Here is a 23,289-nt window from a genome sequence, read left to right as displayed (position 1 = left end):
GAATGTCGCTAAAGAACTTCTTGGTAGATTTTAACTCTCTCTCTCTCTGTGTGTGTGTGTGTGTGTTTGTGTGTGTGTGTGTGTGTGTGTGTGCTTAGTATTCCAGAACTGTGAGATAAACACACATTCACGTTCAGACAAACGCCCACTGATGTTCAGCTGTACATTACAGCGCATTGCAGTACATTACTCTCCGAAACTGCGAACAGAACAGTGATACAGAAAGTGTAGAATAAAGTTCGTTATTTCCACCTATAACCACGAGCTTGTTAGATCCTTAGACTAACGTTTTCGGTCAGCAGTGACCATCTTCATTTCTCGGTACCGATTTACTGCTTCAGTTTACAGGGCCTTTTTAATTCTGTCGTAAGCCAGACACGGCACTACTTTCACAATTTCCGACGTGTATGGCTTACGACAAAGTCACAAGACTATGTAAACTGAAGCAGGGAATTGGTACCAAGATTTGAAGCGGCAGTCTAACGACCTAAGAAATTTATGATACTTTTTTTTAGGCTTCAATACCATTTCGTGGTTTCATTACTTTATAGCACATGTAAGATAAAATTTTCACCGTAATACGCTAATACTAATTTCACTTCAGCATATATATATATATATATATATATATATATATATATATATATATATATATGTGTTGCTTCGTGAACTGTTACGTCTCTGGTGTCCGGACAATTGGCGGCTTTTTAATGTTCTTTAATTTATGTTGACAACCTTTTAAAACAATACGTGATGAGAGTACCAAAGTGTGTACATCTACGCTAACTTGTGTCAAGTACTGATTAAATTACCTCAAGACAGTTGTTTAAGCTAAACAATCATGACTTAGTAAATTTCGATCGCTTTGTACAACTGGTTCCGTTAAACGAGATTTTTTTGTGTTTACTGGGGTAAAGCTTGAAAGTTGGTTCAAACGCATTAAAATTATGGAAATGACATGAATTTGATAAGATAATAAACTGCCATCAAGGAACACGACTGCAGTGATGTAGTCGACATCTGATTCTGCAAGGACAAAGTGTTAACAATGAAATCTAATTTAAATATTATGGTTCGGAGAGCGTTAATGGGCAGTCATTCTAGCGAGTAAATTAAAACGCAGATGAAATAGGTCCAATTCCACTTGCAAAAAGTGAAAATAGTTATGTCATTTGTGTCCATGGAGTCTTTCACGGCGCCATGTCTAAATAAAATGATCTCGCTTTTCAAGACGCCGTAGTTCAAATAAAATCCTCGAGCTTTCTGTGGCCATTTCCGCCATCGTCGTCAGCAATAAAACCACTGCTCCCCGGGGCTGATTTTTCATTTTCTTTATTGTTACTTCCATTCCCCACAACGGGGGTGGACTGGCAGCGGATAAAAACCTCGCTTCAACAAAAGGTACAATAGCTATATTTAAAAGGTTAAAACACATAAAAGGTGACAGACGATTTCGCAAAAACATACATAGGTGGACGACAGAGACGGTTGTTACGTAAAAACAACTGAGAATAAATGAGGATTTGTAAAATACACATAGATAGAAAATACAGATGGATTTTTAAAACTCGTTTGGCGATTTCATTCTACACTTAAAATACCTTCACTGTTGAACGTGAATGATGCCATGGTTTAATGGTAATGCTAGGTAACACACAAAAAAATTGCACGACGAAGGTGCGATGATGTGTATGACCATGGGCACTGTAGAGCCACAGGTAGCGACCAGAAATAAGCAAAGTGGAAGGAGGACGATGTGAGCGGTACATCTCAGGACAGATTTCATTGTTGGGCAGTGGGAATTGGTTATAATTCCGGCGGGAGAGGATGGACGAGGCGTCGAGGTGCTCGGAGGGAGGACTATGGATGTAGTGGCGCAGCAGGGTACCTATACTGGTTATTAGAGAGTGGGGAAATTCAGTGCTGGGACTGGGTTTTGTGATTAAGGTATCGGATCCGACGGTGCTCTAGAAAGAGATAAAGGTGTGTTAAATGGATGTGTTGGTACAAGATGGCAGTTGGGGAAGGTAGGTGAAGGTGGAGGGCGAGATTGAGTGCAAGTCTTGCTAGAATTCCTGGGGACTTGTAGAATTTAGTTGAGGCAGAGTTCTAGGCAACGTTGGCGTAGGTTAGGTTGGGGTGGATGAGGGAATCATAGGTAAGAGTAACAGTAGACCTAGGTACAACCTGTTGGTAGTTTCAGTCAGTTTCGAGCACTGTGATAGATGGTAAGGAGATGTTAAAGAGATGTGTGTTTCATGTTAGACCTAAACGCTTTACTACGTTAGTCAGAGGGATGGGTTGGCAGTAGGTGAAGAGATGGACATCTAGCCGGCGGAAACGCGGAGAGGTGCGACCAAAGGTGGTGGCCTGTCTCTTCTGCGCATTTACTTGAAGTTTCCACATGTTACAACATCTGACCAGGGGATGCCGCTGGCGATGGAGGGAGGCATGGGAGAGTTGGAGAGTATGGAGAGTGGCTAGATAGGTGTTGTCAACTCACTGTAGGAGGTATGTCGAAGGTGGCGGTTTGGGAATGTCTCCAGTGCACAGGATGTAAAGGAGGGGTGAAAGGACAGAGCCCTGAGGCAGCAACGGTGTGAAGGATGCGGTAGCAGGCCTGGTTGATTGCGACATCCGTAGGACGGTTTGAAGGAAGGATACTAGTAGGTGGGTATAGTTAATCGGGATTACATAAGTTTGTAGCTTTAAGAGCAGTGCAGAATGCCTCACCAGGTCGAAGGGTTTTTGGATATCAAGAGGGACAAATATGGCGCACTTCCTATTATTCAGTAGATGGGAGATTAGGTGGGTAAGGTAACGAAGTTCGTCGTCAGTGGAATAGTTGGGACGAAAGCCAAGTTGGCTATTGGGAAAGGGTAGGTGGGTTGGAAGGTGGTGATGGATTCGTTGGGTATGGCTGAAAAGATGTTGCTGAAAACTTACGTGATGCTGATAGGTGGATATGATGAGGTCTGCGAGTGTGGTTTACCAGGTTTCAGGAAGACGAGGACTTTACAAGTTTTCCACTGCTCTGGACAATAACCTGGGTACAGGATGGCATTGTAAAGGATGGAAAGGGTTTCGTGATAGGATCTGGGACATTCCATGCGGTTTCGGTAGGTAATAGTATCGTGACTGGGTGTAGTATTTGGGTTACTACCAAGTGTTTGTGTAATTTCGTCAGCTGTTATCGCCGTGTTTAGTCCTTTCCGTAGAGTGCTGTGTAAGTGCTGCAAGGTGCAAACACTTTCAGGTGGCACTGAAGAAGGGCGCCTTGTGATTGGGTAGAAAGATGCCAAGCCAGCTGCTTTCCTGCCACACTGTGGGCCAACAACCAGCAAGTGTGCCGCAGTGACATGGACGGAGGCCAGTGTTCCCATGATACGAGACATGATGCGCACTGTTAGAGACGACACAGCCCTTCGTGTGCCCGGAATGCACGGTGTCCCTCGCAAATGCGCCAGCATCTATATAGGTCAGAGAATTTGCACAGCAGCGGAGAGTTGTACTGAGCACAAGTGACGTATTAAACAAAGGGAGCTTGACAAGTAGGCTGTAGCCGTAGCAACATCTTTAAAGCCTTTCATACCCAACGAGTCCACCAGCACCTTGCAACCCACCTACCTACCATTTCTTAGCACCCACCGTGGCTTTCGTCCCAACTCTTCCACCGACCACCGAGTTCTTTACCTTATTCACCTAATGTCCCATCAACTGAATAAACGAATGTCCGCCATATTTGTCCCTCTTGATATCCAAAAAGCGTTCGACCGCGTGTGGAATTCTGGACTGCTCTTCAAGTCACGCCTGCTGTATCTTTTAAACCTCTGTATTTCCGTAATCTAGATTTCCATCTCCCGATCCACAACCGACAGATGCCTCTGACTAACATGCTAAAGAATTTACGATTAACTCTCTACAGAGAACTAAGATGGAATACCTCCTTCTACCATTATCCTTGTGGGACCCTGCCCACTCGTCTCTTATAGGGTGCCTAGGAAGCTGTTTTCTCGGATAGCTGGACAACACACAAGCAAATCATATTAATGGAGTTCATTACAGTAATTGAATTGACAATACTTGACTTCCGTTGCTACAGCGAAGCAATTGGCGACATGCAAATAATCAGTGCCATTCGAAATATACAATTTCCATGGAAGCGAAACATAAGTCACGACTAACTCGTTTGGGTCACAACTCTTACTCTAGAGCGGGGCTTATATTCTCTTTGGATGGAGGCCGCTCCTGTGGTGGTGCGGTCCTAGTCAGCGTTACTATTGGCTGACGTCGTCTCACAGCCTTCTCTATGGTTAGGTTCCATGCCGACGTTCCGGCGCTTGACGTTACGCCGGAACAATCCTCACTTATAAATCCCTCGTCCACCCCATCCTAACCTAGGCCAGCGTTCAATGGATCCCTGCCTCCCCTAAATTCTACAAGTGCCTTGAATTGCTGGTAAGACTCGCACTCCACGGCACCTACCACTTGCGCATACCTTCCACAACTCGCATCTTGTACCAACTCATCCATTTAGCACACCTTCGCCTCTTCCTAGAGCACCTTCAGATCATATGACTTAATCACAAAACCTAGTCCCAGCACCCAATTTCTCACCCACTAATAACAAATCTACGCACCCTGGTGCACCACTACATCCATAGTCCATATTCTGTGCATCTCCACTCCTTGTTCATCCTCTCCCTCCGGAATACTAACCAACTCCCACTCCCGAGATGTACCACTCTTTCCAACCCTAATCACAACGCTCCACCTCACACCACGCCATCCCCCCCTTTTTGCCCCTCCCTCTTCTTCCACCTTGCTGTCTTCACGTCGCTACCTACAGTTCTACAAGGCCACACGGCCATAGTCATCGTTGCACCTTCATCGTGGTAGGTCTTTCTTGTACCAGAATTAACTGTCGTATAAAATCGTCAAACGAGTTCTAAAAACCATCAGTATTTTCCATCTATGTGTCTTTCATAAGAACCCTCGTTCATTGTCACTTGCTTTTGTGTAAAAGTAGTAAATATCGACCACAAACCTTTTTTACAAAATCATATGTTATTGTCACCTTTTATATATTTTAAAGATCTTTTAAATACAGTGTATCCAGTCTTTGGCTGTAGAGCTTTTTTTTTTTGTCAGCTGGCAGAAGAAAAACAGCCCCAACAGCCACTGGTTTTTATTCTGACGACAATAGCGGAGATAGTCATCGAAAGCTAGAGAATTTTATTCGAACTGACGTGACTTAAAAACCCAGGTAGTTTTATTCAGTTATGTCAGTTATACTCGTACCTATGAATTAGGACACTCAGTCAAGTTGCCACCAACGACTTCTGCCCAGACTGTTTCCTGATAGCCGATTGAATGCTACGGGAAAACTGGCACGCACGCCGTTGATGGTGATTTCATCCTGCCAAGGAAATAGCCTCGTCCGTAAACACGACGGCATAGGGAAGAAAAGATAATGTTGGTACGCTGGCACTGCCTTAACAGCCAAGCACAAAGATTCTTTCGTCACGAATAATCTTACACTTTCAAAGCATTGGGCTTTTGTGGATGGAAGGAAAGCCTGCCGTTGCAAGCCGACGAGTCATATCGAGTTGGTAAACTTTTTCTGTGGTTCTTATGGAAAGCATTGTTTCGGGGTGCTGGACATGTAGCCAGGCAATGGATTCCAAAACATGGCTAATGGGAGGTGAGAGGACTATAGTAGCAAAAAGTGCATGAGCAACATGGATGAACATAGCTGATGATCTACACTACTGGCCATTAAAATTGGTACACCAAGAAGAAATGCAGATGATAAACGGGTATTCATTGGACAAATATATTATACTAGAACTGACATGTGATTACATTTTCACGCAATTTGGGTGCATAGATCCTGAGAAATCAGTACCCAGAACAACCACCTCTGGCCGTAATAACGGCCTTGATACACCTGGGCATTGAGTCAAACAGAGCTTGGATGGCGTGTACAGCTACAGCTGCCCATGCAGCTTCAACACGATACCACGGTTTATCAAGAGTAGTGACTGGCGTATTGTGACGAGCCAGTTGCTCGGCCACCATTGACCAGACGTTTTCAGTTGGTAAGAGATCTGCAGAATGTGCTGGTCAGGGCAGCAGTCGAACATTGTCTGTATCCAGAAAGGCCCGTACAGGACCTGCAACATGCGGTCGTGCATTATCTTTCTGAAATGTAATGTTTCGCAGGGGTCGAACGAAGGGTAGAGCCACGGATCGTAACACATCTGAAATGTAACGTCCACTGTTCAATGTGCCGTCAATGCGAATAAGAAGTGACCGAGACGTGTAACCAATGGCACCCCATACCATCACGCCGGGCGATACGCCAGTATGCCGATGACGAATACACGCTTCCAATGTGCGTTCACCGCGATGTCGCCAAACACGGATGCGACCATCATGATGCTGTAAACAGAACCCCTGGATTCATCTGAAAAAATGACGTTCTGCCATTCGTGGACCCAGTTTCGTCGTCGAGTACACCATCGCAGGCGCTCCTGTCTGTGATGCAGCGTCAAGGGTAACCGCAGCCGTGGTCTCCGAGCTGATAGTCCATGCTGCTGCAAACGTCGTCGAACTGTTCCTGCAGATGGTTGTTGTCTTGCAAACGTCCCCATCTGTTGACTCAGGGATCGAGACGTGGCTGCACGATCCGTTACAGCCATGCGGATAAGATACCTGTCATCTCGACTGCTAGTGATACGAGGCCGTTGGGATCCAGCACGGCGTTCCGTATTACCCTCCCGAACCCACCGATTCCGTATTCTGCTAACAGTCGTTGGATCTCGGCCAACGCGAGCAGTAACGTCGCGATACGATAAACCGCAATCGCGATAGGCTACAATCCGACCTTTATCAAAGTCGGAAACGTGATGTTGCGCATTTCTCCCTCTTACACGAGGCATCACAACAACGTTTCACCAGGCAACGCCGGTCAACTGCTGTTTGTGTATGAGAAATCGGTTGGAAACTTTCATCATGTCAACACGTTGTAGGTGTCGCCACCCGCGCCAACCTTGTGTGAATGCTCTGAGAAGCTAATCATTTGCATATCACAGCATCTTCTTCCTGTCGGTTAAATTTCGCGTCTGTAGCACGTAATCTTCATGGTGTAGCATTTTTAATGGTCAGTAGTGTACATCTGAGTCTGTACAGATACGCCACAAGCCATCGTACGATGCATGGCGGAGAGTCATTCCTCTTCTTTTTTTACTCGCAAATGGGGAGAGAGAAAAAAAAACTGACCCTGTGCCTTCGTACAAGCCCTAATTTAACTACCGAGCGAGGTGGTGAAGTGGTTAGCACACTGGACTCGCGTTCGGGAAGACGACGGTCCAAACCCACGTCCGGGCATCCTGATTTAGTTTTTCCGTGATTTCCCTAAATTGCTCCAGGCGAATGCCGGGATGGTTCCTTTGAAAGGGCACAGCCGACTACCTTCCCCGTCCTTCCCCAATCCAATGAGACCGATGACTTCGCTGTCTTGTCTCCTCCCCCAACCATCCCTAATGTAACTAAACGTACGTTGGACTAGAGCTATGCGCAGAAATGGAATTTTTTGTTGTGTGACTGAAGGTGCCCTCAATGACACAACAAAACATCCTATTCCTGCGCAAAGCTCTAGTCCAATGCACGTTAAGTTATAGCTATCGTAAATATTGTACTAATGAGCTTCGTGAAAGCTGTCCTAATGAATTTTGCAAATCAATATGTAATTTACCAAAACTGTCAACAGAGATAACTTCAACAGTTTAAGTCAAGAATGGAAAGATTTAAAAAGTTTACATGTTTATCTTCACTTGTTTCCCATCTATTGGGTGAATTTAAGAAATGGGTTTATAACCCGGGACCTTAGTAGTGCAGTAATAATAAAGTTTGTGAAACAAAGCTAAAAAAGTATTTCGTTTAGTTAATACAATATGTGGTGTCACCGCCAGACACCACACTTGCTAGGTGGTAGCTTAAATCGGCCGCGGTCCATGTAGTACATGTCGGACCCGCGTGTCGCCACTGTGATCGCAGACCTAGCGCCACCACCAAGGCAGGTCTCGTGATACGAGAGTGGACTCGGCCCCAGTTGTACGAGAACCTAGCTACCGCCCAGTTGTACGAGAACCTAGCTACCGCCCAGTTGTACGAGAACCTAGCTACCGACCAGATGTACGAAGCCTTTCTCTCTCATTAGCCGAGAGACAGAATAGCCATCAGCTAAGTTAATGGCTACGAACTAGCAAGGCGCCATTTGTATCAGTGCCTATAGCTTACGAGTATTCAAGAGAGATGTATTCCAAGGACTAATTAAAAGATAAGTAATAAGCATCTACATACTTTTCTTCTTATTCATTTATAAGTTCTCATGTTCCAGACTTCACGCCCGTCTGCTTTAGCCGTGCGTGCCCTATCGGCTACAGCGTTAGTGTAGATTGCATTTTCAGCCATCTAAACTTCACGGTGTCGGCCCAGCTACCGACACAACATTTATTGGCGACGAGCAAAAGAGTTTGTATTAATTAGTTTACAACATTGGCGACGATTTAAAGTGTTCTGATTGCTTACATTTAATTGTGTCATGGCTTCGCCACATTCTCCAGATGTACTGTCCGAATTTTATCGCTTGCAGAATCAGCAGACGCAGGCGTTACTGGATGCCCTTGGACAGCTCGTCCAGGGTCAACGTGCGCTGCACACCGATGCGGCCGCCGCCGCTTCTTCGCTACCGCTGCCACTCAACGCTGTTGCACCTCCCTTTCGACCATACGTGGCAGCCGATGAGACGTGGCAAGAGTGGTCTCGCCAGTTCCACTTCCACCTTGCTGCCTACAGAATTCAAGGTAATGAGCGGCAGCCGTTTTTGCTTTCTTGTGTCGGTGTGTCCACATACCGTGTGATAGTGAAATTGTTTCCCCGACGCGACGTAGCAACTCTGTCCTACGAGGAAATTTTGTCTGCATTAGATGCCTATTTCAAAGAAACAGTTAATGTGGTTGCAAAACGGTATACGTTTTTTCGTACAAAACGTACGGCCGGTCAAACTAATAGGGAGTGGGTAGCAACATTGCAAGGACTTACTAGGGACTGTGCCTTTGAATGTGACTGTGGTCTTTCTTATTCAGATACAATGGTGCGTGATGCAATTGCACAGAACGTTTCTGATGTTCGCATACGGGAGCAAATTTTGAAACTAGTTAATCCCTCCCTTCAACAAGTGATAGACATATTGGATAGACAGGACACACTTGACTGTGCTCAGGAATCTTTTGAAACTTCGCCAGCCGTGTGTAACATTAACCGGCCCGCTGGACACGCTGCGCGGCCCGGTAACCGGGCCTTGCGCACGTCGACACAGCGACCGCCGCGTGCTATGCCAGGTGTGCCGCGCCAGCACACAAATGCAGTGAAATCATGCCCGCGGTGTGCTACTAGACATTCGCGTGAACATTGCCCGTCACGCCAAGCTATTTGCTTTTTCTGCAATAAGAAAGGACATGTTCAAAGTGTTTGCCAGAAAAAGCTCAGATCAGACAATCACAATCATTCCAGGCCCTTTGCTTCGCGCCGGAATCGAACCCAGGACACTCAGGCTCGTGGACCTTCGCCTATGGACATTCATGTCGTTAATTCCGCTTCGTCCAGTGACACTTTCTCTAACAGTAACTGTGATCGTCCCACAAAAACTGTGCGTCGACGTCGCCGGAAATCACGTCAATTAGCAAGTGATTCTGTACCAGTGTCTGTTCCAATTGCACAAAACAGTCGCTCTTGTCGTCAGCAGGACAATAAACTTTTTGTGGACTTAGACTTTGAAGGCAAAGTGATACCATTCCAGCTCGATACCGGAGCTGCAGTTTCATTGCTCAATCATGACACGTACAAACAACTGGGCAAACCTCCGTTGCGTTCCGCAAATGTTAAGCTAACTACATATTCCGGACAGACAATTCCTGTGTTAGGGCAGTGCAGCCTTCTTGCAACATACAAGGGACAAACAAAACTTGTGTCATTTTACGTTCTTCGTTCTTCTTCCGCAGTGAACTTGTTTGGGCTAGACTTGTTTAAGTTGTTTAACATGTCTATTGTAAATCAGGTCCTATCAGTGAATCAGACTGTGCCTACAGACAGTGTTTCTCGGCTGTGTGACGAATTTGCAGACATTTTTGCACCGGGCTTAGGTTGCGCTAAAAACTATGAAGCACATTTAGAACTGAAGGTCAACGCGCAACCGAAATTTTTCAGGGCGCGCAATGTTCCCCACGCATTGCGTGATGAGGTCGCAAGAACGTTACACGATCTCGAATCACAGGGTGTAATTGAACGTGTGCAAGCTTCTCTCTGGGCTTCACCCTTAGTAATTTTGCCAAAACCTTCCGGAAAATTGAGACTTTGCGTGGACTTCAAGGCCACAGTGAATCCACAGCTAGTGACTGCTACTTTTCCTTTGCCCCGCCCGGAAGATCTTTTTGCTCAACTGTGCCCGGGAAAATATTTTTCAAAGTTGGACCTAGCCGATGCGTACTTGCAAATACCGGTGGACGACGCATCCCAGCGCGTATTGGTGGTTAACACGCATCTTGGATTGTACCGCTTCAAAAGACTGCCATTCGGGTGTGCATCCGCCCCTGCCTTGTTTCAGCAATATTTACAAACTATTTGTGCGTCGGTCCCTACTGCAGCAAACTATCTGGACGATATAGTGATCTCCGGACAGACAGAAGAAGATCATCTTGCGAACTTACGAACATTATTTCAGGTCTTGCGGCAAAATGGTCTTCGCTTGAGGAAGGACAAATGTGTGTTTTTTGCTCGTGACTTACCATACCTGGGACATGTCATTAATGCCCAAGGCATACATCCGAGTCCAGAGCACCTCCGTGCCATACAAGAATTGCCTTCCCCTCAAAATGTGAAACAGCTACAGAGTGTGTTGGGTAAAATTAATTATTATCATCGCTTTCTGCGCAATGCCTCTTCTATTTCAGCTCCGCTTCATCGCTTACGCCGTAAAGGTGTTCCGTTTCTCTGGACGACGGAATGCGAACGCGCCTTTCGCCAGTTGAAATCGGCGTTGCTTTCTAATACTTGCCTTACGCCATTCGATCCCCGGAAACCCCTTTTGTTGATGGTAGATGCATCGGATTTCGGGATCGGTGCTGTGCTTGCGCACAAAGTTGGCTCCCATGATCGCCCTATTGCCTTTGCGTCCAAATTGCTCTCGTCTGCGCAAAGAAATTATTCACAGATAGAGAAAGAAGCTTTGGCTCTCGTGTTTGGTGTTACTAAGTTCCATGATTTCTTGTATGGTCGTCACTTTACCATCATCACAGACCACAAACCTTTGACATCGCTTTTTCATCCGACCAAGCCGGTACCTCCACGTACAGCGCAGAAATTCATTCGCTGGTCTATTTTCCTCTCGCAGTACCGCTACGATATCTTGTATCGGTCCACTGCTAAGCACGGAAACGCCGATGCGTTGTCCCGTTCGCCTGTTGCTGAGGATAAAGCGTTCGATTCTTCCGAACTTGCTTGCATGTTCATTGATTCGGAAACCGATGAAGTGGTCGAATCGTTTCCGATTGATTTTCGTCGTGTCGCTACAGCCACAGCTGCTGACCCTGTCCTTGCTACTGTTTTACGTTTTGTTGCTACGCAATGGCCTTTGTCACAGTCTCGGATCGAGGATCCGTTGGTTCGCCGATTTTTTGCTCACAAGGAGAGACTTTTTGTTCGACGTGGTGTTTTGTTGTTGCGTTCTGATAATGATCAGTCCAGAGTCGTGGTCCCACGTTCGTTACAGTCCTCTGTTTACGGCTTCTTCACCAAGGACATTGGGGTATAGTGCGAACGAAACAACTTGCTAGTCAGCACTGTACTTGGTTCGGAATCGATGCTGCGATTACGAATATGTGTTCTTCGTGCCCGGCGTGTGCCGCACAACAGTCCGCACCGCCGCGGAAAGTCTTTGCGTGGCCAAAAGCCACTTCCCCTTGGCAACGCTTGCACATTGATTTTGCTGGTCCATTCTGGAATGCTCGATGGTTGGTTCTGGTCGATGCCTTCAGTAATTTTCCTTTTGTTGTCCGGATGTCTTCCACGACGTCCTCCGCCACCATCCAAGCGTTGTCTGCTATCTTTTGCATTGAAGGTCTTCCGCAGACTATTGTTTCCGACAATGGCCCACAATTCATGTCCGCAGAATTTCAGTCATTCTGCCAGGCCAATGGTATTCAACATCTGACATCCGCGCCGTTTTCGCCTCAGTCCAACGGTGCCGCTGAACGATTGGTCCGGACTTTCAAGTCACAGATGTTGAAATTGAAAGAGTCGCATTCTCGGGAGGACGCATTGTTGCTCTTTTTGTCTTCGTATCGCTCTCAGCCCCGAGATGGTCGCTCGCCGGCGGAGTTGCTCCACGGTCGTCCTCATCGCACCTTGATGTCTTTGCTGCATCCGCCGCATCAGGTTCCTGTGCAGCGGCAGACTCCTGCTTTTGCTCCAGGCGACGTTGTATTTTATCGCAACTATCGAGGTTCACGGCGTTGGCTCGCAGGGCGCATTCTTCGCTGCCTCGGCCGCGCGATGTATTTGGTTTTGGGGGCCTCTGGTGAGGTGCGTCGGCATCTCAATCAGCTGCGCCTCTGTCGTCGCTCGGGTTCTGCCGCTCCCCGTCTGCTTTCAGCGACGGTGCCGTCCGGTCAGCGCCCTGGGGACCCATCTACTGGCTCGCCTCATCCCCAGGTGTTACCGACGATGCCTTCCATTTTGCCCCATGGCGACGCGCCGCCGCCGCCGCCGCAGCAGCAGCAGCCGCCGCCGCCGCCGCTTGTTCTCCCGCCGGCGCCGCCCGCATTCGACGCTTCGTTGCCGCCGCCACGCGCCTCCCAGGGTCACGCGCCGCCGATCGCTTCCCGTGACCAGCTGTCCTCCGCCATGGAACTCCCGCCCGCTCCGGACCACATGACGTCATCGCGCGTCGGCTACCCCGACGCAATGGAGGTTGATCCTTCGGTCACTCCTGTCTCTTTATGGGCGCATACACCGCATGTTGACGTGCACCCTGGACTAGTTTTTCAGGCGTTTCCTAGCTCCCCTCGGACCGTATGGCCGGGTGCGGGTGGCACAGCCTCGCCTGTTGTTAGGCTCCCCACCTCATCGCATACGTCAACATGTGGTCCTCCCCACGGCGGGCGGAAGCCTTATCACACGACCGTTCGCCGATTTGCGGGGGAGGAATGTGGTGTCACCGCCAGACACCACACTTGCTAGGTGGTAGCTTAAATCGGCCGCGGTCCATGTAGTACATGTCGGACCCGCGTGTCGCCACTGTGATCGCAGACCTAGCGCCACCACCAAGGCAGGTCTCGTGATACGAGAGTGGACTCGGCCCCAGTTGTACGAGAACCTAGCTACCGCCCAGTTGTACGAGAACCTAGCTACCGCCCAGTTGTACGAGAACCTAGCTACCGACCAGATGTACGAAGCCTTTCTCTCTCATTAGCCGAGAGACAGAATAGCCATCAGCTAAGTTAATGGCTACGAACTAGCAAGGCGCCATTTGTATCAGTGCCTATAGCTTACGAGTATTCAAGAGAGATGTATTCCAAGGACTAATTAAAAGATAAGTAATAAGCATCTACATACTTTTCTTCTTATTCATTTATAAGTTCTCATGTTCCAGACTTCACGCCCGTCTGCTTTAGCCGTGCGTGCCCTATCGGCTACAGCGTTAGTGTAGATTGCATTTTCAGCCATCTAAACTTCACGGTGTCGGCCCAGCTACCGACACAACACAATATATGTTTCACCAAGCTGAATCAGTTAAAATTTTTATATTGGTCTGAAAATATGTTTAGGATCAATAAGTTTCTGTTCGCACTTTCTACCAACGACCATTTTCTGTTATTTTTGTTCTTAATTCTCTACTGAAGAGGGTTCCTTGGTTCTTATCCTACTTTTGAACTAAAAGTTTATGCATAAATACGAATAGCTGGGCTGTCGGTCGAACCCTTTTGAAATAAGCCTTGCTGTTCTGTCTGAGAGTTTTTCAATATCTTTTTTTCAGTTTTCTTGTTTAAAATGAAGCCTACACTTGAATTTCTTCCCTGCCCTGTATCCTTGTCATAAAACATAATCCCCGATTTTAAATTTATTTGGTCGTGGTTTTTCGTAGCTTTTCTGATAGCCCTATTTTATCCCATTAAGTCACTTAATAAAGCAAAGCCTCCGGTCCATATTGTGAACCATTTAGGTTCCTTTCAGGTTATGCAGATACAATAGCTCTCTACTTAGCTATCTTACACAACCGCTCGCTCGTCGAAAGATCCGCACCTAAAGACTGGAAAATTGCACATGTCACACCAATAACTAAGAAAGGAAATAGGGCTAATCCGCTGAATTACAGACCAATATCACTAACGTCGATATGCAGTAGTGTTTTGAGACATGTGTACGAACGTTATGACTTACCTCCAAGAAAACGATGTTGACAGATAGTTAGCACGTATTCGGAAACTATCGTACTTACATAATACAACTAGCACCTTATTCTCATGAAGTAATGAGTACTATCGACAGGGGTCGTCAAATTGATTCCATATTTTTAGATTTCCAGAAGGCTTTTGATATTGTTCCTCACAATCGACTTCTAATCAAACAGCGTGCCTGTGGTGAATGTCTCAGTTGTGCGACTGGATTCACGAGTTTCTGTCAGAAGGGTCACAGTTCGTAGTAAATGACGGAAACTCTTGCAGTAAAACATATGTGATATATCGCGTCCCACAAGGCTCTCTGCTGTTCCTTATCTACATAAAAGACATAGGAGAAAACCTGAGCGGTCCTCTTGGATTGTTTGCAGATGATGCTGTCATTTAACGCGTTGTAAAATCGTCAGCAAAACAAACTACTAAATGATTTAGACAAGATATTTGTATGGTGCAGAAAGTGGTAGTTGACTCTAAATAATGAAAAGTGTGAAGTCATCCACAAGAGTACTAAAGAAAATCCGCTAAATATCGGTTACACGATAAATCGCACAATTCTGAGGGCTATAAATCCAAATAAATACTCGGGGATTACAGTTACGAATAACTTAAATTGGAATGACCGCATAGGTAAAGTTGCGTGAAAAGGAAACCAAAGACTGCGATTCGTTTACAGGACACATAGAAAGTGCAATAGATCAACTAATGAGACTACTTACACCACGCTTGTCAGCCCTCATCTGAAGTGTTGCTGTCCGGTGTGGGATCCACATCAGATGGGACTGACGGAGGGTATCGAACAAGTTCAGAGAGGTGCAACTCGTTTTGACTTATCGCGAAATAGTGGAGAGACTGCTACGCACATGATACGTTAATTGGGGCGACAATAATTAAAACAAAGGCGGCTTTCATTACGGCACGATCTTCTCGTGAAATTTCATTCACTAAAATTTCTCCTCGAATTGAGAAAATATTCTGTTAGAGCCTACCTACATAGACCGAAACGATCATCATGATAAAATAACAGTATTTAGAACTGCCGTTCGAGAGTGGAACAGTAGAAAAATAAAGTGGTTCGATGAACCCTCTGCCAAGCACTTCATAGTGAATTGCAGAGTAATCATGAATTCAGCTCCTCTACGGCAGAACAGAGCCTTCACCTCCACAGAGCTAGGCTCACGGGGATTTCAACTGATGACCGAGTGCTTCCAAAAAAAGTTCTGGCAGGCAATAGCCCTACCAGATCACGCTCTGATCGCGTGTCAGCAGAACTAGTGATGGGGAGCTCGTGAATGAGTCGTTCAAATGAACGCTTCACTCCAGTGAAGTGTGAACTAACCACTCAATTTCAATGAACTGGTACTTCAAACTCTTCACAGACAGCACACTCCACACTTTTTTCTAGTTCACTCACTCTCTTCCCCTTTCCCTCTCCCACTACATTGGCGCTACGTCACTCACCCTCCCTTCACTTCAGTCAACCTGAAGTCCTCCCTCTACTGCCTGTCGACGAATCGCACGGTGTTTGTGGGGAACGATAGGTTTACGAGGGTTGGGGCGGTGAGGGGCGAGGGGAAAGCAGCGTCAGCTGCTTCCTGCAGTGCTGACATCATTACCCGTGACTATTTGTGCAGTTAAACTTCGCGTCTACGGGTAACCTACCGTTGGCAGCGCTTGCAGACAAATGAATATTAAAGATACAAATGAAGAGGCTGGCTGTGTGAGCACACACAGCCAACATGAAAATAAAAGGTTGTTAATAACACTGAAAGAGGGATTTTACTTGAAATCGTACCAATGACTACAGGTGACAGTTTTGAAGGAGGGTTATTATTCTCATCAAAAATAAAATCTACAGAAAAACTTCTGTATGAATACTTAACGTACCGGTCGGTATATAGACTTTGTGACAGTGGTAAACATACTCATTCAATTTTGGATTAAGTTTTAAAAGGAACATAAAATTGGACTGCATTTCGTTGGTAGCCCTAGTTTTCAGTCCATGAATACAACAAATAGTGTTTCATTTGGCAGATAAAGACTTTTTTGGGCGCTTCATGAGAAAATGTCGAGCAAGGTAAAATGTAATACCTTCTTTATATGTGACAGGCTTCTCTGTTTATCTTTTCTTTGTTCCCTTCGACCATGCTCTATTTAACTCAGACACTGTAAGAGTGTAAAACGTTGCGTGCACGTTACTGCATAGTTCGGCCATCTGTTGTTAAAATTATGAAGCATTTATTGTACGAGCGAGGCGAAGCGAGCGTAGCCGCGGCTGAGCGGCGAACTGGGCTACTTCGCCAGGCTTCCGTACTTCATGAATGAACTACTTCATTTGAACGCTTCACTGCAAAGAGTGAAATGAATGAAGTAGTTCACGGGAATGAACGAGTTCGACCCATCTCTAAGCAGAACCTGTGGGCACGTTACTCGTACTGGCTACTTCTTTTCTTCTTTCTTTCTTTCTTTCTTTCTCTTTTTACATTGTGTTACGTATTTTTATGTTGCTAATTAGTGTCAGCTTGGTTTCTGGTACACAACTATTTGTTATTATTAACATATTTATTCTCTGGTGCGTGGCATTTCCTTTCGTCGTAAATCTTTATAATACTTACAGCAAAAAATGTAATATTGTGCACGTAAAAGCGCAGGGCGGAGAAGGCGCCCAGGAAAATATCGATAATCGACGGTCGGACGGTATGCACCGTGACAAATGAGTGTGTGGCCAGAGACGTGATTGTTGTTGATTAACTTAGATCGCTTTTCAGACAACGCGAAGAAGTCAACTGGTGACTTCCACATAATTTTCTGCATCTTAGTGTGGCTGTGGATGCACAGAAAGTGCGAGGGTGACCAAGTTAACAATTTCATGTGGTGCAAACGTTGAGTTTTACAAGTAAGAAGATAAATGGACGACTATAATGGTTGCTTCCAGCCAGCGAAAGCATATCTGTAAACTCACATCACGAGGAATGTAATGGCCGTAACTGAATAATTTTGGGAATATTACGCCGTCGCAAGTACCATCTAGCTGCAGACAACGTTAGAAAATACTGTTCAACACGCAAAGATAAGTGGCTTTAAAAACATCCTGCATCAAATTTTTGCGAACAGTTACACTTCCCTTTTGGAATGTATCTCTGTCATATAGGATTTAACGAATAATCATTTTGTAGTAAACGTGCTTTAAAATTGACTGAGTTGAATGTCCGCGCTATACATTATCTTCAAATTTCCGTTCTAGTCACTATACACAATTTTATTTCAAAATATATTAATTCGAAACTGTTGTTTGTCAGCAGATGTGTTTCCTTGCCTCTTTCGGGGGCCGTGTCCTTACATGGTTTTGTTAGTCATTTTACTCACCATAAAATTTACCTATCTTGGTGTTGTACTGTATAAAATACGCGTGATGTGTAGCGTCCGCCATTAGGAGTCAATGCTGTGGCCAATCAGAACGCGGCTTATTTATCGATGATGGGAGCTTCAGGCAGCGTGGGTAATTTGAAAGTGACAGCTGCCAGTGACGAAAACAAGCGTTTACTTCCTGAAACCTGTCTTGTTGTAGATGTATGTGGACGTTATAGTCGGCTCGTGCGAGTTTATGTCTTGAACGTGCTTCTCTTGTTTCCGTAATCTATATTTTTCTTTGTTCGATTCTTACGGTTGCCACGACTCAAGACAGTTTCATTCCACCCGCAAATGATTAACGTCACTTTATTACCAACTAGCTTTGTACCCGGTGTTCTTCACCTCCCCTCTGCATCCCTCTCTTCCTCTCCCTGTCTCATCCCATCCGCTCCTGTCCTCTCTGTCCATAAGCTCCTTTCCCCTGTCTTCATCTCCTCCTCTTTCCTTTACATCTGTTCATCTCCTCTTCCTTCTTCTACCGAGTGAGGTAGTGTAGCGGGTGGCACACTGGATTCGCATTTGGGAGGACGACGTTCCAAACCCGCGCCCTGTCATCCAGATTTAGGTTTTCCGTCATTGCCCTAAATCGCTTCGGGCAAATGCTGGGATGGTTCATCTGAAATGCCACGGCCGATTTCCTTCCCCACCCTTCTCAAATTCGAGCTTTTGCTTCGTCTCTAATGACCTCGTTGTAGACGGAACGTTAAACACTAATCTCCTCCTCCTCCTCTTCCCATCTCCTCCTTCCCACGTCTGTCTCCAAATTTTCCTCCTCTATTTCTCTCTCCGTCTACTTCTCTTTCCTTTCTATGTCCATCTCCTCCTCTTCACTTGCTGTCCATTTCCCCCTAATCCTCCCACCACCCATCTCTTACTTTCCCGTTTCTATCTCCGCTTCCGTCTTCTCTCTCACGTTACTCCCTATCCCAACAGGAGGTTGCTAGTTCTCCCTACCCCCGACAACCACAGCCCCTCCTCCCACTTTTCTTTCCAGATAACAAATAGCGTGTATACCAAGTTTCGTTGAAATCGGTCCAGGCTTTTAGGAAAACCTTTTTATCCATCGCTTCACCCGCGTCAAGCATTTGTCATATATATTTAACGTACGTCACGCATATTTGTACACGTAGTTCTCACGCATCTCCAGCGAATTTCGCCCTGCAGTTTCATTTTGACGCAGCTCAGTGTTTATGACGCCATATCTTCTGAACTATGTGTCGTAGAATAATATAATTTTGTAAATACGTTCAACGTCATATGTAAATACTGTCTGCAAAATGTGTTGGGAATAGGATTAGTACGAAAGAAGTAATAAATTTAAAAGTCATTCACGACGCGCCAGCTTTTTCACGCATTCCATTGTCTATGACGTCACAGTTCCTGAGCTATGTCCCCTACAATGATACAACTTTGCAGGTGCATTCAATGGTGTATGTGAATACTTTCTGCAAAATGTGTCGCGAATGCAGCTGGTATTAAAGAGTAATATATTAAAAAGTCATACCTTTTGCGGCAGTCTTATTCTATGAACAGCGAAAGTGCAGAAAGTGATAAACTCTGTTCCTTTCATCGTTTTGTGGGGGTAGTGAGCGAGAAAAAGTTTCGTAAAGGTTGGAAATTTTCTGTAAGGTTTGTTGCAAGTCACTAAATGTTCTCATTCTGAAATAATGGATGAATAAATGTGTGGGTTGTCGCGCGTCGTGAGCAATACTTCATTTTCATTCCCACTCTATTTAGTAGGTGTGTGGGTCTTACCACACAGCTATTCTTTCCAGACGGTAGGTGATATGTGTACCAAATTTGGTTGAAATCGGTCTAGTGGCTCAGGAAGAGATGTGCAACACATATACACACATTTTTATGAGGTGGATTTGCAGTGAAAATTTTGACTGGATTTTACAGACACTTTCGATCTAGTAAAATCATTGCATACAGTTTAAGATGTCCCCATTTCTTTAAAAGCCCTCAGTCCTCAGGTCAGTGCGCTCACTTAGCAGACAGTCAGTCCGTGTGTGACTCCTAAGGCATTACAGACGTTGATAAATCACATTGTCTATGGTATGTCTCCTTTTGAACACGGATGCAGTGCTTTGCACGTTATACGCGTGCTGTGGTATTGTCTTAGAGGCAGTAGCGCGGTAATACGAGTTCTATCTTGCCATGAACAGCACTCTCTCTACTGACACCATACGCTGGTGCGTGCCACGTGTTCGTTAATAGCTTCCTCGTACTTGACTTGAAACACATTCTGTCAGTACAGCCAAGAGGTGTTTTACGAGGTACTCAGTAGTCCTCACTATGCTATTCAGCCGAATAAGCAAAGCGCTACTCCCTCTGTTCTTGTTTTCTTTTGTCTCGCTTTCTAACACATTTGCTGCATTCTACTGTAAGATAAAAACGCAGGAAATGTTTCCCCTATATTTTCTGGCAACTTCTCCCTCATATCTCTCTCGTTTCGCTTCACGTTTGCCGGCCGCTGTGACCGAGCGGTTCTAGACGCTTCAGTTCGGAACCGCGCTGCTGCTGCGGCCGCAGCTTCGAATCCTGCCTCGGGCATGGATGTGTGTGATGTCCTTAGGTTAGTTAGGTTTAAGTAGTTCTAAGTCTAGGGGACTGATGACCTCAGAAGTCCCATAGTGCTTAGAGCAATTTGAACCATTTTTTGAGCTTCACCTTTGTTTCGTATTTTATAACTTGCGTTCCTCGAGATCTAACACACATTCATTCGTAGGTTTAGCGCTCATTTCCATCATGTCGATATACTCAAAGCCCGTCTCATCACACCAATTTTTGCAAGCAATGCCGCCAACTTACTTTCATTTTGCCTGGATATCCTTTCGTATGCCTTTAGCCTATGATCGTGACTGCTGAATGGAGCCGAAGTGACCTCGCCCAGATAGCTGTGTGTGGGTTTATAAATTGCCTCTGCCTGCTAAAGGGACGGCTGTGTAGGCATGACGCAGCAAGAATGTCCTCACGTGAGGGAACAGGCAGCGAAGCTGTCGCTCTCATGTGACTTCAATAACGGACTCTGAAGCTGTCATGTGATTGGGATGCTGACGTTTTCTGCTGAAATGTGAAAGTCCACTGTCTGATTCAGTCATACGTTATTTTTCCTTCCTACAGTCGTATAAGCATTGTTGCTGTTCACCAGTTAGCCTCGTCCGTTTATTATACTGTCAGGGATAAGAAGGGTTCGTTTAAGCAATAGTGCAACAACTTAGGACACTAGGTTTTATTTCTAAAATACAATGTGGATTATGGAATTTCACTGATCAAAAGTAGAAAAGCCATTATTTAAGGACAGAAATAGATTAACATAGCCTCTGTGTTTGCTCTGTGTGGTTCAGTTATGCGCCGGCCAGAGAGGCCGAGCGGTTCTAGGCGCTACAGTCTGGAACCGCGCGACCGCTACGGTCACAGGTTCGAATCCTGCCTCGGGCATGGATGTGTGTGATGTCCTTAGGTTAGTTAGGTTTAATTAGTTCTAAGTTGTAGGGGACTGATGACCACAGAAGTTAAGTCCCATAATGCTCAGAGCCATCTGAACATTTTTTTCAGTTATGCTTCTGAAGATTTATTCCCAGCTGTGTGCGTTTTGTTTACAACTGAGTATAGAATACACAGGAATTTTGTTCATTTGGAAGCAGTAATCCAACCACAACATGTGTATGAACGAGCTTTTTACATTCCACAAAAAAGAGATCAGCGCCAGTAGTCCGACCCAAAGCATTTCGTGGCGACGATAAAGACTTTCGACCGATGGTGTGCTATGTGACTACCGCTGCTAATCGTACACGATAAAACGATAAGACGTGTTACGGTCGGTTCACACTTGACGGAGCATCAACGGACATAAGATTCTCACACCTGTAATTTCAAATGCAGAATTCACACTCACGGTCAGTGTGATGAAACATCATGGACGTCGAGGATACTTCGATTTTAACTTTGGCGGTGAAACTTTTCCAGGCAACTATGCTCATTACACTCGAATTTTTTGTCATGCAATTGAAGTTAGATTTGTTTCTTTGTTCGAATATAGGCCGACGGCAGCCATTTTTTTTTTTTTTTTACTCTGGAGAAGATTTCCTTAATCTATGGCAGTACTTCGGATTTGTTTAGCCATTCATTCCACCTGGCAAGAGTAAAGTCTCTCTTAGCTATGACCAGACATCCTTAGTGACTCAACCTTAAAGTATACTTTGTAGATTACGTGTTCACAGTGATAATGCCCATACTGGCGTGCGAAAAACTAACAGCTATTAAAACGTGGCTGTAAATCCCGTTTCATCAATGATGTGCTGTTTATGAAGCCCCGAGAGCCTTTTCAATAGACATGTCCTTTGCATTCCAATTCAGCAAAGTAACACGTACTCCTATGTCCTTGCCATCCCACATGTGAGTATGTGTAGGAAAACCATCCTGATTACCATGTGTGAATGTAGGAAAGTTTTCAGACAGTGCGGCATGATAGACTCTTGTTTAACCCCTTCCCCAGTACTGGTCTGCTTTCTCTAGCAATGGACTACCAACTTTGAGATACACCAGAATATTGCCAGGGATGGTCACTATTGTGTAGGGCTCAGAAAGGAAATTTTTCGCAGCCACAGTCAGTCTTCTTGCGCTTTGTAGTGACTTGGCCAGACAGCCAAGCCACTGTAAGGTAGCCGAAAGGCACGCGTTTAGCTCACGCAGGCTGGCGTGAGGCCTGGAACATTACAAGGAAATGAGAACGTAGAAAACGGACGCAGTTGCTGTAATACTTAACTTTAATCCACAATTGGTGAACATTGGTCTGACGGTACAGGCATCACAATATATATACCAAAGGATTATGGCGCCTTGCTAGGTCGTAGCAAATGACGTAGCTGAAGGCTATGCTAACTATCGTCTCGGCTAATGAGAACGTATTTGTCAGTGAACCTTTCCTAGCAAAGTCGGCTGTACAACTGGGGCGAGTGCCAGGACGTCTCTCTAGACCTGCCGTGTGGTGGCGCTCGGTCTGCAATTACTGACAGTGGCGACACGCGGGTCCGACGTATACTAATGGACCGCGGCTGATTTAAAGGCTACCACCTAGCAAGTGTGGTGTCTGGCGGTGACACCACACGCTTCATGTACCAGGTTCAAGTGTGCGCTCAAGACGCTTCCAGCTCATCTTCCGAGGTGAGAACTTTTCCTTTAAGTGTTATTGAGCACGAGGCATTGGAATATTTAGTCTAACCTGTACTGTACCGTAGTCACTTTCATTTCAAGGTTATGTTCCCCTATTTCGTTATTTTGTTACATATGCAGAGCTGTGCGTTAATATTGCCACACCAGTCAGCGAAAGTCGTGTTTCTTTGGAATTCGGCTTTTT

The sequence above is a fragment of the Schistocerca serialis genome, chromosome 9 (genome assembly GCF_023864345.2).
Source record: "Schistocerca serialis cubense isolate TAMUIC-IGC-003099 chromosome 9, iqSchSeri2.2, whole genome shotgun sequence".
NCBI classification, from domain to species: Eukaryota; Metazoa; Arthropoda; class Insecta; order Orthoptera; family Acrididae; genus Schistocerca; species Schistocerca serialis.
This window is presented reverse-complemented; position numbering follows the sequence as displayed.